Here is a 14,788-nt window from a genome sequence, read left to right as displayed (position 1 = left end):
GAGGAGCAGCGGCTCTACTCCGAGCTCCTCCCGGATGACCGAGCTTCTCACCCTATCCCTAAGGGAGAGCCCAGCCACCCTACGGAGGAAACTCATTTCGGCCGCTTGTACCCGCGATCTAGTTCTTTCGGTCACTACCCAAAGCTCGTGACCATAGGTGAGGGTAGGAACGAAGATCGACTGGTAAATCGAGAGCTTTGCCTTTCGGCTCAGCTCCCTCTTCACCAAGACAGACCGGTGCAGAGTCCGCATTACTGCAGACGCCGCACCGATCCGCCTGTCGATCTCCCGTTCCATCCTTCCCTCACTCGTGAACAAGACCCCGAGGTACTTAAACTCCTCCACTTGGGGCAGGACTTCATCCCCGATCCGGAGGGGGCACGCCACCCTTTTCCGGCTGAGAACCATGGTCTCGGATTTGGAGGTGCTGATTTTCATTCCAGCCGCTTCACACTCGGCTGCGAACCGATCCAGTGAGAGCTGAAGGTCGCGGCCCGATGAAGCCAACAGGACCACATCATCTGCAAAGAGCAGAGACCTAATCCTGAGGTCACCAAACCAAACTAATGTAAACATGGTTATTAATATTATATACCTATTCTGCCAGAAGATGCCCCTAAATCCCACACACTGGACCTTTAAAGCTAAATAAGCAGCAGCAGCTCCGCATGTTCTGCTGTCAGCGAGTTTCCCACATCACTGCTAAATTATATCAGTCACACACCTCAATCAAACTGACCTCTTATCAGTCCTTTTCTGTCCCAGTTTCTTTCTCTAACTGTGGCTCTGATTGGTCTGCTGTTAAATGCTCTTTGGGGAGTTTTACTTCAAACATAACTTTCTGAAAATGTAAAACCACACTCAGCCTGCATCCTACGTTCCTCTGTACATGTAATTATGAAATACTGGGTAGAACACATACAGGGAACTCTGTAGGGTTTCCATAAGCCCCTTAGCTTGCGTTAACACACACACACACACACACACACACACACACACACACACACACAGAGAGAGAGAGACTTGCGCGCACACCCAGACACACCCCTTTCTCTTCCTCCTAGACTCTCAGCTGCTGAACAGCTCAGCCTGTAATTATGGCTGTCATCAACAGCCCCTGACTAGCAGCTATATTTACTGAAGAACCAGCGTGCACAAACACACTCCCTGCGCGCGCACACACACACACAAAGACAAGACTATACACTCTTGCACCTGCAACCACACATGCACATGCACACAAATACATAACCAGCTATTTATAGCAGTTGCCAGTCAATATCACAGCAACAAGTAATTTAGCATCAAACTAATTTGCAACATCAGCTCTAATCCTCTCAAGAATTTTCTCAGGAAGCAGAAATTTCACTCTGGCTCACCTACAGTGTCATGGACAAAGTAACACGGTGCATTTTCATTAACTAAAGATAAAAACTTGAATGTAAGCAGCTTTAATTTTCCAGCTTTTCTGTTTTATGTCCCTTTTTTCAGTCCGAAGATAAACTTAAAATCATTGAAAAGTAAAAGCCTTGTTAAGTAAATACTTATAGCAGCAATATGTGTTGGAAATTCTATACTATTATTACAGAAAGTTTTTCCTAAAACACGTGATGAAATTGTTCATACTGCCCTTAAAACATACTTTTTCACGCTTATACACTTATTTTGGTCTCCAGACTAAATGTTGTTCACTTTGTATCTTCTGCAGAATATTTATGACCTTCAGCGAAACCCACTCAGATCTGTTGACTGTTCTCTGTACATCTTTGGTAAATATAAACAGTATGTACACAGGTATGTGTGCCCATTCATACCCAGAGGGTATGAATAAAACCAGCCCCCACTGACCTCTCAGCAGAGAAGCTCCTTTCCTTCCGTACCAACGACTGCTGGTCACCACCATCGATCTCCTGCTCCGCATGTAGCGCGGCATTTAAACAACCTTCTGTCACGCACTTTAGCACCAATTCCTCTCCGTTTCATTCAGTAAAGCATTTATGTTCTTCATCCATAACCTTTGTCCTACTAATTTTCTTTATTTTTTTCTCTAATCATTTCCTTCGCTTCTGCCTGACAACGTTTGACCACTAAACCAGGATGAGTCACAAAGGCCACATGACTGGAGGGCAGGAAGGTCAAGGCAAAGGGATGAACAGGCACAGCTGACTCTGTGTGTGTGTGTGTGTGTGTGTGTGTGTGTCAGAGTGAGAGTGTGTGTCACTAAAAATGTCAGAGGAAAACGCTGCCTCGTCTCTGGTTACAAGCCCTGTTGAGGTTGACTCATTGTTGAACTTCCGTAATTATAAATGCTGAACTTGAATCTTGGCAAAATTCCGGCTTCACCAATTCAACTTTGTCGTTTATTTACATTAAAAATAAATAAAAAATGAGTACACTGTATGTGTGTCTGAACACACAGGTATGTCTGCTAAATTGCTTCCTAACATTAAAGGTTCTATGTGTCTGTACAAAGTTACACATTAAACTGTGTGTCTCTGCAGAGTTGAACCAATAACAGGCTGTATACTGCCCTGTGGCACAGCTCCATGATGTGTCCTTTGGTCTTTAATTACAGGTTGCTTGTTGCAGGTAAAGTCTTTGCCCTGAGGGGCTTGGAGACACGTCATAGGTCTGCAGGTGTGTGCCAATATCATCTCACCAGCTGCTGTGTACAGTGACCTCACAAAGCAAAGACCTGTGTGCCATTTTTTCAGTTCCTTCTTTCTCAACTGTATTGTAGATTAGTTACTGACATTGTAACTGCACGGTTGACATTTTTTGCTATCGTATTGCTTTACTAAAGACTCGGCAAACCTTTTCTGTTTTTATACAGATGATTTTATACAATGCATTTTAATATTTTGATTATTCTCTAATTCAATACAATTCTATTTTTAGTACATCACACTGACTATTTTTTTTTACCACATATTTAAACAGATTTTGTTACTAGGTTATAATTTGTATCGATTTTTGTTTGTTTGTTTGTTTTATTTTATGAGGTTACTCTGATTTTCAGATTTCTATTGTTGCATTGACTAATTATTTTATCATATATTTTATACTGATTTTCTTTTACCAGATTTATTCTTATTTGTATATATTCAGTTTTGTTTATTTATTTATCAGTTTGGTTAAAACACTTATTCCTCAGGGGGTCAGAAACACAACTACAAAGTATTGCTAATGTTGCACCACATCCAGTGGATGAGTAAATACACTACACTTTGTGAAGAAGACAGTCATAACAATTTTAAATGGGATTTCCTGTCACAAAGTAAAAAAAAAAAAAAATCAATTAATGCAGGTTTAAATTTCAGAGTCATTTTACAAATAAGTGGATGTGTTTCTGTTATTTATTACTTGGCATCACTGCGTCTTATCGAACTGAAACAAAAAGCTGGGGCCAGGTACATAAGCGATGTGTATGCACAAAAAACACATTGAATTCTGTAAAACGTCAATCAAGGGTGCATTTATAAAGTTATTCTTGAATTATTTACAGGTAATATTTTAGGTTTTTTAAAAATTTATATTCATCTCCCTGTTAGTGTCGTGTGGAGCAATTTGTAAAGTTTGTTTCCATATAAGCGCTACGAATCAATCATTCATTGTACTTCTAATATTTAATAATAATGATGATCGAGATTTCTCAATGATTTCCAGATATGTGATGAATTAGTGGTACGGATGCTTCAAATATCCACAGTCGTGCATAACGACAGCTGCACTGGCACTGCTGGAGAACATCACTGATGCGACACAGTTGGTGAAATTACACTTTCATTGTTGTATTTCTCACTGATAGATCTGATGAATAGTGGATTCAGCGTACATGTCAAGATGCAAACACATGTTTTTAAGAACATTTCGATGTCCATTTATGGTGAACTGTGGGTGTGGAAATGAGGCTTGTGGCCATGTGCCCAGAGCCACAATGATCTGATGAACTATAAAACACAATCAGGCGTACACCGGGCTTTATTAATCTGTTGAAAACACTGCATACGTACATTTCTGCCTCTGTTTGAGTACACAGTTTTACTAGTACACTACACATCTCCACAAAATTTTATGTATTTGGCCCCATGGACTCTATAAACAGCCTAACTCCCTGGGTGTAAAAAAAAAGTCAAATATGGACACAAAATGGAGTATGAAGGAGGCAGACGGATCCATCAAGGACAAGACTTTGACCCAGGAGACAGGTGTTCATGTCCCATGTGAAACCTTAAGTCATTGTCTACTCACTTATCTTTTTTTTTCTTAACCAAGTAGTTGATGCCTAAACCTAACCTGGGACTGTTGAGTGTGTGTGTCAACTGAACAAACATGGTGCTGGCACAGAGCGGAAGTCTTGCAACTATCAATTATGAAATTTCCTAATTTACAAAAACTAGTGGTACACTTGTGACCAGCAGCTCAATAAGGAGACAAACTGATCTTAAAACTTGCACCAGGTTAGCCCTTTGTGAAGAGTCATGGGTGGTCTGTTACACTTCATGTCTCACACAGGATTACCTCATTGTGAGACAGTTTCCAAACCACTAAGTGTAAACGCTGCACACCCAGTGCCGCCCGCAGCACAGATTGTCATGGTAACCACATGGGAACTGAAAAAGAAAGGTTAGCAGTACAGTGAAACTGCCATCTTAGATACGGGCCACATGTAAACATCTGTGACCAAAATACTGAGAGAAGTTTGCACTTGGAGCTGAAACAAAGAAAGATTTCTACTCTTGCGTCATCGGTCTTACTGAATGTTGCACCATTAAAAATTCACCTTAGGTGCCAAAATGCAATGTTTTCATCTCTTTTAGCTTCCCTCTTTATTCATGATCTTCTCTCTCTGTAAAAAACTGCACAAAATAATAATAGTTGGAGTCTTTTGGCAAAAGTAGGTCAGTGAAGCCAACTGTCAGAAGCAGGAAGAGGGAGATGCAGAGTCTTACTATTCCAGCTACAGTAGGTCCCCTCAGGTCAGAGCTATTCCCAACACAGAGCAACCACTGACGCACTAACTACAGCTCTGTCATGTTCTTCAGTGTGTTGTATCGGTGTGGACAGAGACAACATCTGTGGCCAGACAGTGGAGGTGTATGTGTGGGAGGACAGTCAGTGCGCAGGCATGTTAAGGATGGAAGACAACGCATGCGTGTGTGCACTGTTGCAGAGGAGTGGGTCAGTGCATGTGTGTGTGTGTCTGTGTGTGTTTCATAGTAGGGCAAATAGATCAAGTCAGTTTTAGATCACTCTCCAACCTCCAGCAGTGACCTCTTTGGCTCTAATGCCACCTCTCCTGTCCTATATGTCCACTGCAGCTCAAATATGCACTCCCACTGAATAATATTATCACCCACAATATTTGACACACAGTTGACTGACAGCAATGAACATTGATCGAATCATTTTCTGGTCAGACTGTGACACTCCAGAGCCAAAAGCACTGCTGCATGGAAAAAGATATTAATTTAGCTATAATCATGGTATCCATTTGAATTACACTACAATTATACAGTTATTTCAGCTAACAAAGCTCAAATCACTATGATGCCACACTAACAAAAACAGAAACTGTTAAGTGCTACACTAGCAACTGACTTTAATTTTTTTCTAAAATGTTTAATCTATTGTCATTTTCAGCTGCAACTGTAATGACGAAAGATACGTATATAAATAAGACGGTCTGACCTATCTGGTGTTTTTCTCTTATTTTATGTAATGTGTTGCTTTGCCAGTGTCTTCGATGAACCAAATCTACCGGCACAGAAGCTAAGCAATGTGCTGCTGTGAACAGGAGCATATGAGTTTAAGTGTATGCAATATTTGGAATATTTTCTCTGCTTTACCTTACACAGTAACCAATTAAGACTGTGGTAGATCAGCAACTCCAGTGTTCTGTAAAGTAAAATTACTGTTTTTGTCAGTGGAGACTGGTGGCTTTGAGAGAATGGCTTGGGTTTGCTCCTCAATGAAAGCTCACAGGAATATATTGCATATACTTTGACAGCATTACATAGTCCATCAATTAACTGATTAAATTTCACATGTTCGATTAAGTTCCTAACCGCCGACTAATCAATGATCGATTAATTGTTATTGTTCCCAGGCTAATGGTAAGTTTAGCGGGGAAAATAGTCCAAATGTAGGGTACACTTAAACTGATACTGATTTTACTAGGTGGGACTTTATTTTAGGTTGCTAAAAACTAGCTAACTTGAGTCAGCATTTGCTAAGCTCTATTCCATTTCATGTATGTGATCCAGAGGGTTTTCTGACTTTAAGTTATTGTGAAGAATATCAGGATTCATTTTACCGTTACAATCAATAAATGTAGAATTGTGTTCAGAAATATGCATATTGTACCTGAAAACTATTTTTGTATAGAAAATACGCCCAAACAAAAATAAAAATCCATGTAGCATTGATGACAGATGCTTCCTTTAAACTCTCAAATGTCAAGCAAGTCAGTTTCTGGCCCTGAAACCCAATTAACATGACTTCAGTATCACTATCACTTTACCAAATTATCCAACAAAATAGTCATTACATCCCCTTAAATACAGTATTTCAATTACTGTTGACATATCTTGACAAGACGAGCCTCACAGTAAAGTGACCCACTTTGAAAATATTGCCGTGAGCTAAAAGCTGCTCGATCTACATTTTTTTGCATCGTTTGTCATCCATCACTAAGTTTGTTTTTAGCAACTATCAGCTAGTTTTACAGTAAACTTGGGATTTTCTCAACAACTGCAAAAAATAACAGTTTTAGGGGTAAACAATAACTGTAAATCTGTTGTAAATGCAGGTCTGCTTCAGAGTTAGCAGCTTACATTGAGAACTGCATAACTTGGGCTGTTAGTCAAATATTATTGGCATAATATGTTGTATTTGAAGTGCATTGTGTATTTTGGATATTCCCAGTTTACATGATTAATAAATAGCATTTTAAGCAGATATTTTCAAGACCAAATACAAATGCAGGTTGAATGTCTCTAACACATGTCTTTGTCAAACATATTTTCCACTTGTTTCGTGTATTATATAAATACTAAGCTGTCAGATGGTTCTCTATGCTGATTAATCACCTTCCTCTGATCTGTTCACTGTGATCCTGAGCTTCGGTGGGCACCATGCGGGCTCTTAGGAGGATCAGTTTCCTGGGGTTTGCCTCACAAGGCAAGTTACAGCAAGAGACTGAGAGAGAAATGGATGTGTGAAATCTGAGCTGGCTTCTAATCTTGCAGCCTTCTCCACAGGCTCTGTATATCACGCTAATGTCTTGTGTGAGTGTGTGCATGTGCGTGGTGGGGGTGGGTACGTCCCCTGTTTCACCCTCTGGGCAAGAGTTGAAAGCTTGTACTGTAGAAGTGAGATAGATTTCATGTCATCAGCATGATAGAATGACGAGGTCTCCTCAGAGCTCATATTTGAAGTTGTGATTTAATTATAACATACTCACGGCTCCATCAAATTGAAGATGTGGCTGTAATGTACAAAACTCTGACTTAAATATACATCCAATCTGTTTCTTTAGCATGAGCTCATCGTCATAGGTAAGCCACTGAAATGTTCCAACGTGTCAGTTAAATGTCAGTTAGGCTACCTGTTAATGTTAGGTTTAACACTAATAATTACAAACTGAAAATTTCCTGTAATGTGAAAGTAAGTTTAGGTAGAAACCCCAATGTCTCGTACATGAAATGATCTGATAACTGACAAATGTTATGCAGACTTCGCCTTTTCAGTGCATCGCAGGCGTATACCAGCATGGTAAAGATGCCCAACCACAGCGGCATCAAAATTCTGTCAGATTCAGACAGATGTGGTGATTGGTTAGGGTAAATCAAATCGCCCTCCCCCACAGAAATCCGTTAGCAGATGCAATGTCACACTGAAGATGAAAACGTAGTGTCATGAGTTGACAGCTCTGTCTCATAATAGGTAACTTTAAACACTGACGCCTATTTATTTTGTTTAAACAAAGACCTGGCTGTATGGCTGTCAGCCAGAGGTTGACAAAACTAACTCTTCAGGTAGTTACTGCACGTGGCCCAGTTTTAGCCGTAATACCTTTTCTTCATATTAGTGTCTAACGTTTCTAAGATTACCACAGGCATGCTGTCCTTCTACCACATATTCCAAGAAAAGCTCCTGCTCTGAGGAAGTGTTTGTTTGTGACATGCCTCTTTAAAAATCTGCATGTTGTGTCATGCCTTTGGCCTACAGCTCCCTCCTTAAATCCCAGGTGTTGTTTAGCTGAGAGCATTTAAAAAAGAAAAAGCCCCTGGGCAAAGTCTGGAGGCTTAAAGAGCACAGGTGAAAACACAACATCAGAACTTTGATCCCATTCAGGTGTAGTGTCACTCAGACCATTAGGCTACATACATCCCTCCCCTCAGGATTTATTTAAATATATATCTAAATGACAGCTTTGTAATTAAGAAAATCCCCAAATCCGTGAAGGGACATTGGCTGAATGGAAATCTCCCTTCAAATCTCAGTGATTGACATGTCATTGTGCCAGAAGAAGGTTTCGAAAACCAAACTAAAATAACAAACAAACAAACAATAGCAGCTGAGCCTGGCAATTAGTGGTTTTGTCATGTAAGTGGTAGTCAGAGGAGGAACGGAAACGTGTCCTCTTGCACAAAAAACACGAACAATGCGAAACATTCCTTGGTCAGAGCGGATAAACCCTTCACTAAATCATAACTATATTACTGAGTTAGTACACACAAATAGAACTGCAAAACACCAACATACAACAAGTTTAAAAGCAAAAAAAGTCAAAAAAGGAAGCGTTATTTCCTATGTGGCTGATGAGCGTAGATATAATTCAGGGTGCTGCAAGGCCTTTTCCTGTGGTGTTACTGACCGAGGCATTTCCAGGCTCCTCACTTGTGACTGAAGGCAGCTCTGTCATGCTTTCTGACCTGACCCAGTTAGTCAAACACTGGTTTATTTAGACACCAAACAGTACAGCTTCAATTCCAACCATGGCACCATCAATCTCATACTAAACTATATTTTTATTGCCATCAAAACCCTACTACTCCGGCTTTCCTCCGGGACACACGATTCTCTTGTACTTTGTTTTCGCACACTGTTTGCTGCTCCACTGCCAACCACATGAGGAGACTAGCAGAGCAAGATCAGGCCCTTTGAATTACTCATAAGGAGGAAGAGGAAGTTAAAGAGGCCATTGTGTTTATTTTGGTCTCAATGGAGCTGCTGTGCACTTTTACTGATATCTTTTCTCATTTGGTAAAGCCATTTTTTGTCCCAGAAATGTTTCAAAATGTGCGTGTGTGGTAAAGTGTGATAACGAGGGAAGAAAGCAGAGTTGTGTTTGTGTTAACGTGTATGTAAAACCACTTAATGGCTCCGCCTGTAGGTTCTGTATGATGTGAATGGGATCACTCAGGTCAGGTGGGTGCTGGTGCAGATGTGATTTTGCAGTGGCTCAGGGGTAATCATCAGGGGCGAGCTGAGACTAAGTTTGGAGTACTATCCTGCCATAAAAGAGCATAAAACCCTTCAAGTTGAATATTATTTATAGCTGCTTTTTCAACTGGAAATCATTTATCACCATCATTTATCATTTATCTTCTCGTGCACTGAGCTGAACTGCCAGTCACCAGGATTTCATTCAGTACTTATTCAACAAGCTAAATTAGTGGAAATGAAGCCAATTAGGGCTAAAAGTGCAGGACACAATGCAGCGACTAAGGTGACAGAATCTTACGGACAGTCTAACTTTGACCAACGGTCGACCATCAGCAAAGTGTATTAGGGCCCCATACACAGACCTTGATGCAGTACTCTTACTACTTCTCATGCTGGCTCAAATGCAAGACAACTCTGTCTCTCCATCCCACAGTCGTACTTTATATACAAAAGGTGAGGGCAGCTAAATGGCTTGATACTCCAACTTTGGGCATGCAGTGTAAAAGGGGCTTAAATTGTGTGTACTCTTGGTGAGCAACCCCTCTAATTCAGACCCAAATGACTTTACCTACTGTTTACAGACCACTTCAGTATACTAAGCCCCCTAGTAAAATGTGTATATAAAAGCAGGAACCACATTTCTAAATACAGAGGATCAACACGTGCCCTAAATTTCATGCCTTAACCAAACTGCCGACTGTGAGTCAGTTTTCATGTTTCTGCAACGTGACTGCTTTTTGCCTCGACTGAAAAGATGGAGCACTGACTGAGACATAGATGAAGCTAAAAACACATTGTTCCCACTGAGTAAAGCCAACCGAGGCTTTTTGCTAATTCATATGACCTGAACTGGACTCCATGAGAGTATGTGTGAGGAGAAGAGGAACAAAAAGCAAGGGAGAAAGTGTGCTTGTGGCTGTGTATCTGCACTGTGCAGGCACTCTAACATCTCTCCTGCCAGGCTAAAATTAGTGCTTCTTTAGTCATAATTCAGTTTGCAACACAGCAGCCAAAGAACGATAAGCTGGAGTAACAATGACACGATACACCGATTTGTCTCTGACTGTGAATGAATGTGTCTCTTGCCATCCTATGTGACTTTTTTTTGCATATTGCAGCTATTTATACAAAGACAACACCTTCAAAAACATTATAACATGACATAAGATCAGTGGGTTTTTTTTATCTTCAACACTAGCAATGTTGGTCATCCCTTCACTTTTGCCTAAACTGAAATATCTCTGCAATTGTTGGATGGATCATCATGAAACATTAAACATTAATTTATTATGGTATTAGTGAGCCTGTGGCTTTTTTATCTAGCAACACCAACATGTCAGAGTTTTCACATCAGTCTCAACAACTACAATACTAATTGGCATAAGTTGTGATACAGACAATATTTCAACAAACAGGGTACTCAAAGGTCTGACATTTTTCATTCACGCTAACACACTAAAATGAGATGAACAACATTTGCATTAGATGGTACTCTGCACATGCAAACACCATAGCAACATGTCCATGGACAGAAGTTGGAACAAGCAAGGTGGAGGGCACGCACATCCAAAAGATTTTTACAGGTGCTGGATCCAAAAATCGAACCAAGTCAAGAATCAAACAAAAGATCTGCACACTATAAGCTCCCATAATTTTAATTGTGCAACACTTTGATCTAACAGAGATCTTTGTCAGACATTTTCAAATCCATGAACCATGACAATACCAGTTCTTGCAAGGTCATCTATTTTTAGTTGGCAAACTCCAACCAGTGAAGCTACAATAAAAGAAGCATTTGTGAAGGGGACAGTACCACCCAACATTGTTTGATATTGGCAATGGAAAATACAAAGAGTCCCACATGAGAGATGCTGACTAGCTGGCCTTGAGGGCAACACACAGTGGCAGCAAAAATATGCAACAGTTTGAGAAAATCCAAAGATTATTTGTAAATTTTGTATTTCCTGCCTCTGTAATCATGTGGTGATCCTCAGATTCATGTTGTGACCCCTCATTGGGTTCAGATCAGGCTGGGAATGAGTTTGTAGCAAAATCACACACCTACACTTTAAGCTGAGTTCATTTAACACCGAATTCTAATTTTGTTGTTAGAGAAACTCAAAGATTTGCAAACCCACTACTAATGATGAAACTAATGATTTAGAAAGAAAATAGGCCAGTGGTAGTAAATTTGCATTCAGTACCAAAAAGAATAAAACACTTGAATATTCAGCACAAAACAAACAGCATAATTTCCATCACTAACTCAAAGAGCTAATTAGAACAGAAAATATAAGTGGTCCATATTCTGCATCCTTCAGCTGTGTCTGTGAATAAACATACTGATGCTGCTGGCCAACCTCCACATGAATCTGTGCGCTATGATTGGTTGGTCTGTTGTCATCTGGCCGTGTACCTCCTGGCTGTGTTGTTCAAAGGGAACGTCACATTACCATCGGTGTATCTCAGTCAGAAGTGGGTCAGTGGAGGCATTAACATACATTACACACCAAATGATGCAATGTGGGAATATCCTCCTGCTCACTGTCTACTCATCATCAGACGAGCTGCTGCAGAGAACAGAGACTCTGTTTAGCCTAAATCAATGTAATAAATACACCGGCGTGTATGTGTACAGTGCAGGCAGTTTTTGTGAAATTAAAAGATAATGCATGGCAGAGCACTTGTAGAGCTGTGTGTGTGTGTGTGTGTGTGTGTGTGTGTGTGTGTGTGTGTGTGTGTGTGTGTGTGTGTGTCTGCGTGCATGCTAAATTGCTTTAAAATGAGTGTAATCAACCATTTTGAAACTAACGTGTGTGAGAGATGTGAAGTCTGATACCACTCTCATGTCTGTCTGATAGCTCAATATATGGCTACAGCTTGCAGCCTGTTAGCTTAGCATAGCATAAAGACTGGAAACAGGGGCTAGCCTGCTTCTGTCAATAACCTTAAAAAAATCAGCCCCCCAGCAGCTTCTTTAAAGCTCACTAATTACCACATTATATCTTGTTGGTTTAATCCGTACAAAAACTGAAGTGTAAAAATGACAGTTCACAGTTTTTCAGGGGGTTATGTGCAGGATTACTTATTGGCTCTGAGCTGTTGCCAAACAACCAGCAGAGACTCCAGAACGTTACTAGAAAATCTAGGGGTGAAGTTAGAAAAAGGTTTGCATACCAGACCTCTGTAGCCCGCACCTCATTTCTGCATTTCTAGGCTAGAAACTTGCTGCTACATTAGCTGCCACAATAATACACTGAAATCACCAACCACACTGTTGATAGTCGCGTCACATTGTGGGTAATGTAGCTGCCATAGGTGTGGACTTGAGTCACATGAATTGAATATGAGTCAGACTTGACAGGCCAGCCATTAGGAATTATCGACAGAGGGACAAAATTTTCCAAATTGGCCCATCACCCACAATGCAGCACCACCATAGGCATGGGCCTTGGCATGGGCTCCCGTGGGCCGTGGGTTGGGGTGATCAGTACACTTTGACCCTCACTGTCAGTGGACCTGAGACTTGAATCACAACTTAATGACCTGAGACTCAGCTTGACAAAACCACAAAAGCCTTTCAACTCTATTTGGATTACCGTTATTTAAAGTGTCCTACAAATCAAATAATTTCCTTCCAGTTTCTGAATCAACAAATATTAACACTGATCACTCCCAACAGGTCAGCACTTAATTCTTCAGATCCCCTTTGTTTGAACCATCCAACCACACTCTGTTGCAAGGCATTACATTTAGTGAGGAACACATTATGCCATGTTTGGGAATAGAAATTCAAAGTTTTGGACTTGGGGCTTAACTTTGGACTTGTCAGTCTTACCTTGAGACTTCACAGCAAATGGCTGAGTGTTACTTGCGACCTGCAAAACAATGACTTGGTCCCACCTCTGGCAGGTGCCAAAACAAGACAGTATCTTTTGTCCTGCCACATCCAGTTACTTTTTGTTTAACCTGGGTGAACATCAGTTTTCTTCAGTAGCATTTAAACCTCTGAAAACTGTAAAAATGGTTTGATTTTTTAAAACAAACACAAAAAAGAACAACATGGCAAGAAATGCCCCACAAACTGCAAAAACATAGTCAAAGGTGAGAGGGAAATTATCTGAAAAATAGCTGGGGGGGATTAGAAAATGATCAAAACACAGGGGGGGAAATGTCCAGAAAACAATTTTTATAATTGTCACGACTATATATTTTAAACCTCATCACAGAAAAAAGACAAAAATACACTTTTTTGTCATTTGTGTCTTGACTTTTTGTTTTTTGTGTGCTGTTCTTCCTATTTTTTTCCATTTGTAAGGAATTTTCTTGTAACATTTTACAATTTATTCCTATTTTTTGGGGCCATTTCTTGTTATGTTGCTTGTCGTGCTCACATGTTTTTAAAAGAAATAAAGCCAATTTGCTCAGGTATCAAAGGGCTAACTCTCCATCGCGTGCCCAAAAATGTTATAAAATTGCACTGCTAAATTGCCGGAGTACTACATTATTACATTATACTGTATGATACACAGAGTGTCATGATAAGTGTCGAGCGAATCTGTGAAGCATCATTATCCATAATGCTTCTGCCACAGTCCTGGTCAGAGATTATTTTTTAAACAGCTGCAAAAACACTGAACAGTGGTGAAATATTACACCTGATAGCATTTTCCCCTTTATCAGAACAATCAGCATTCAGGTCCTGCTGTAACTCCACCGCTCACCACTCTTCCAGAATCCAGCTGAACGTAGGTTATGATTACAGCTGGTTTAAAAATGAAAAAACACTCACAAAATGAATGTTGAAAAGATTTCCTTGTGGTGCATAATGCTTGCTTAAAAACATCTGCCTGTTATACAAGGACGCCCACACTGCTGAGGGCATGGCTGCACTTGGGTTTCTAAAAAGGGTAAAAGTTGAAAAAATCAATAAACAAACTCAGAGCTCCTGCAAAAGGGGAACTACAGTAAAGGCAGAAAGCATGAAGTTCAAGTCAAAGATTCATCCTTCATCGCTGACTAATAATTACAATAAATTCAACTACTGATTATGACTTTGAAGTGGCATAAAATAAAAGTCAATCTTTTCTTCTTCTAAACAGCCAGTTTTTGTGATAACCTTTTAACATTAGCGTGTATTAAAGCCTACTCCACCATGCAGCAAACAACCCCACCTACACAGCTAAAGATATCCCTGCGGGCCACACTTCAACCACCACTTCTGCCCTCTTCTTAACCCCGATCACAACCACAAGTCCCAAACCAACCAGTCTGACCTCTCTGCGATCCTCGAGCCGCCGTTACAGCCCTGCAGCCCACCTGTAAACCCACGCCT

At 40.4% G+C, this 14,788-nt stretch overlaps 1 protein-coding gene across 2 annotated transcripts in view; it reads right to left on the bottom strand.

The window, feature by feature from the left end:
* ripor2 (RHO family interacting cell polarization regulator 2) overlaps positions 1-14,788 on the bottom strand; it is a 120,734-nt gene that overhangs the window by 98,119 nt on the left and 7,827 nt on the right. The gene's annotated exons all lie outside the window — the stretch shown is intronic.

Source organism: Plectropomus leopardus, chromosome 17 (genome assembly GCF_026936395.1).
Source record: "Plectropomus leopardus strain MGB_pleo_1.0 chromosome 17, ASM2693639v1, whole genome shotgun sequence".
NCBI lineage: Eukaryota > Metazoa > Chordata > Actinopteri > Perciformes > Serranidae > Plectropomus > Plectropomus leopardus.
Note: the sequence above shows the minus strand (reverse complement) of the source record. Positions and strands in the feature narration are given on the sequence as shown.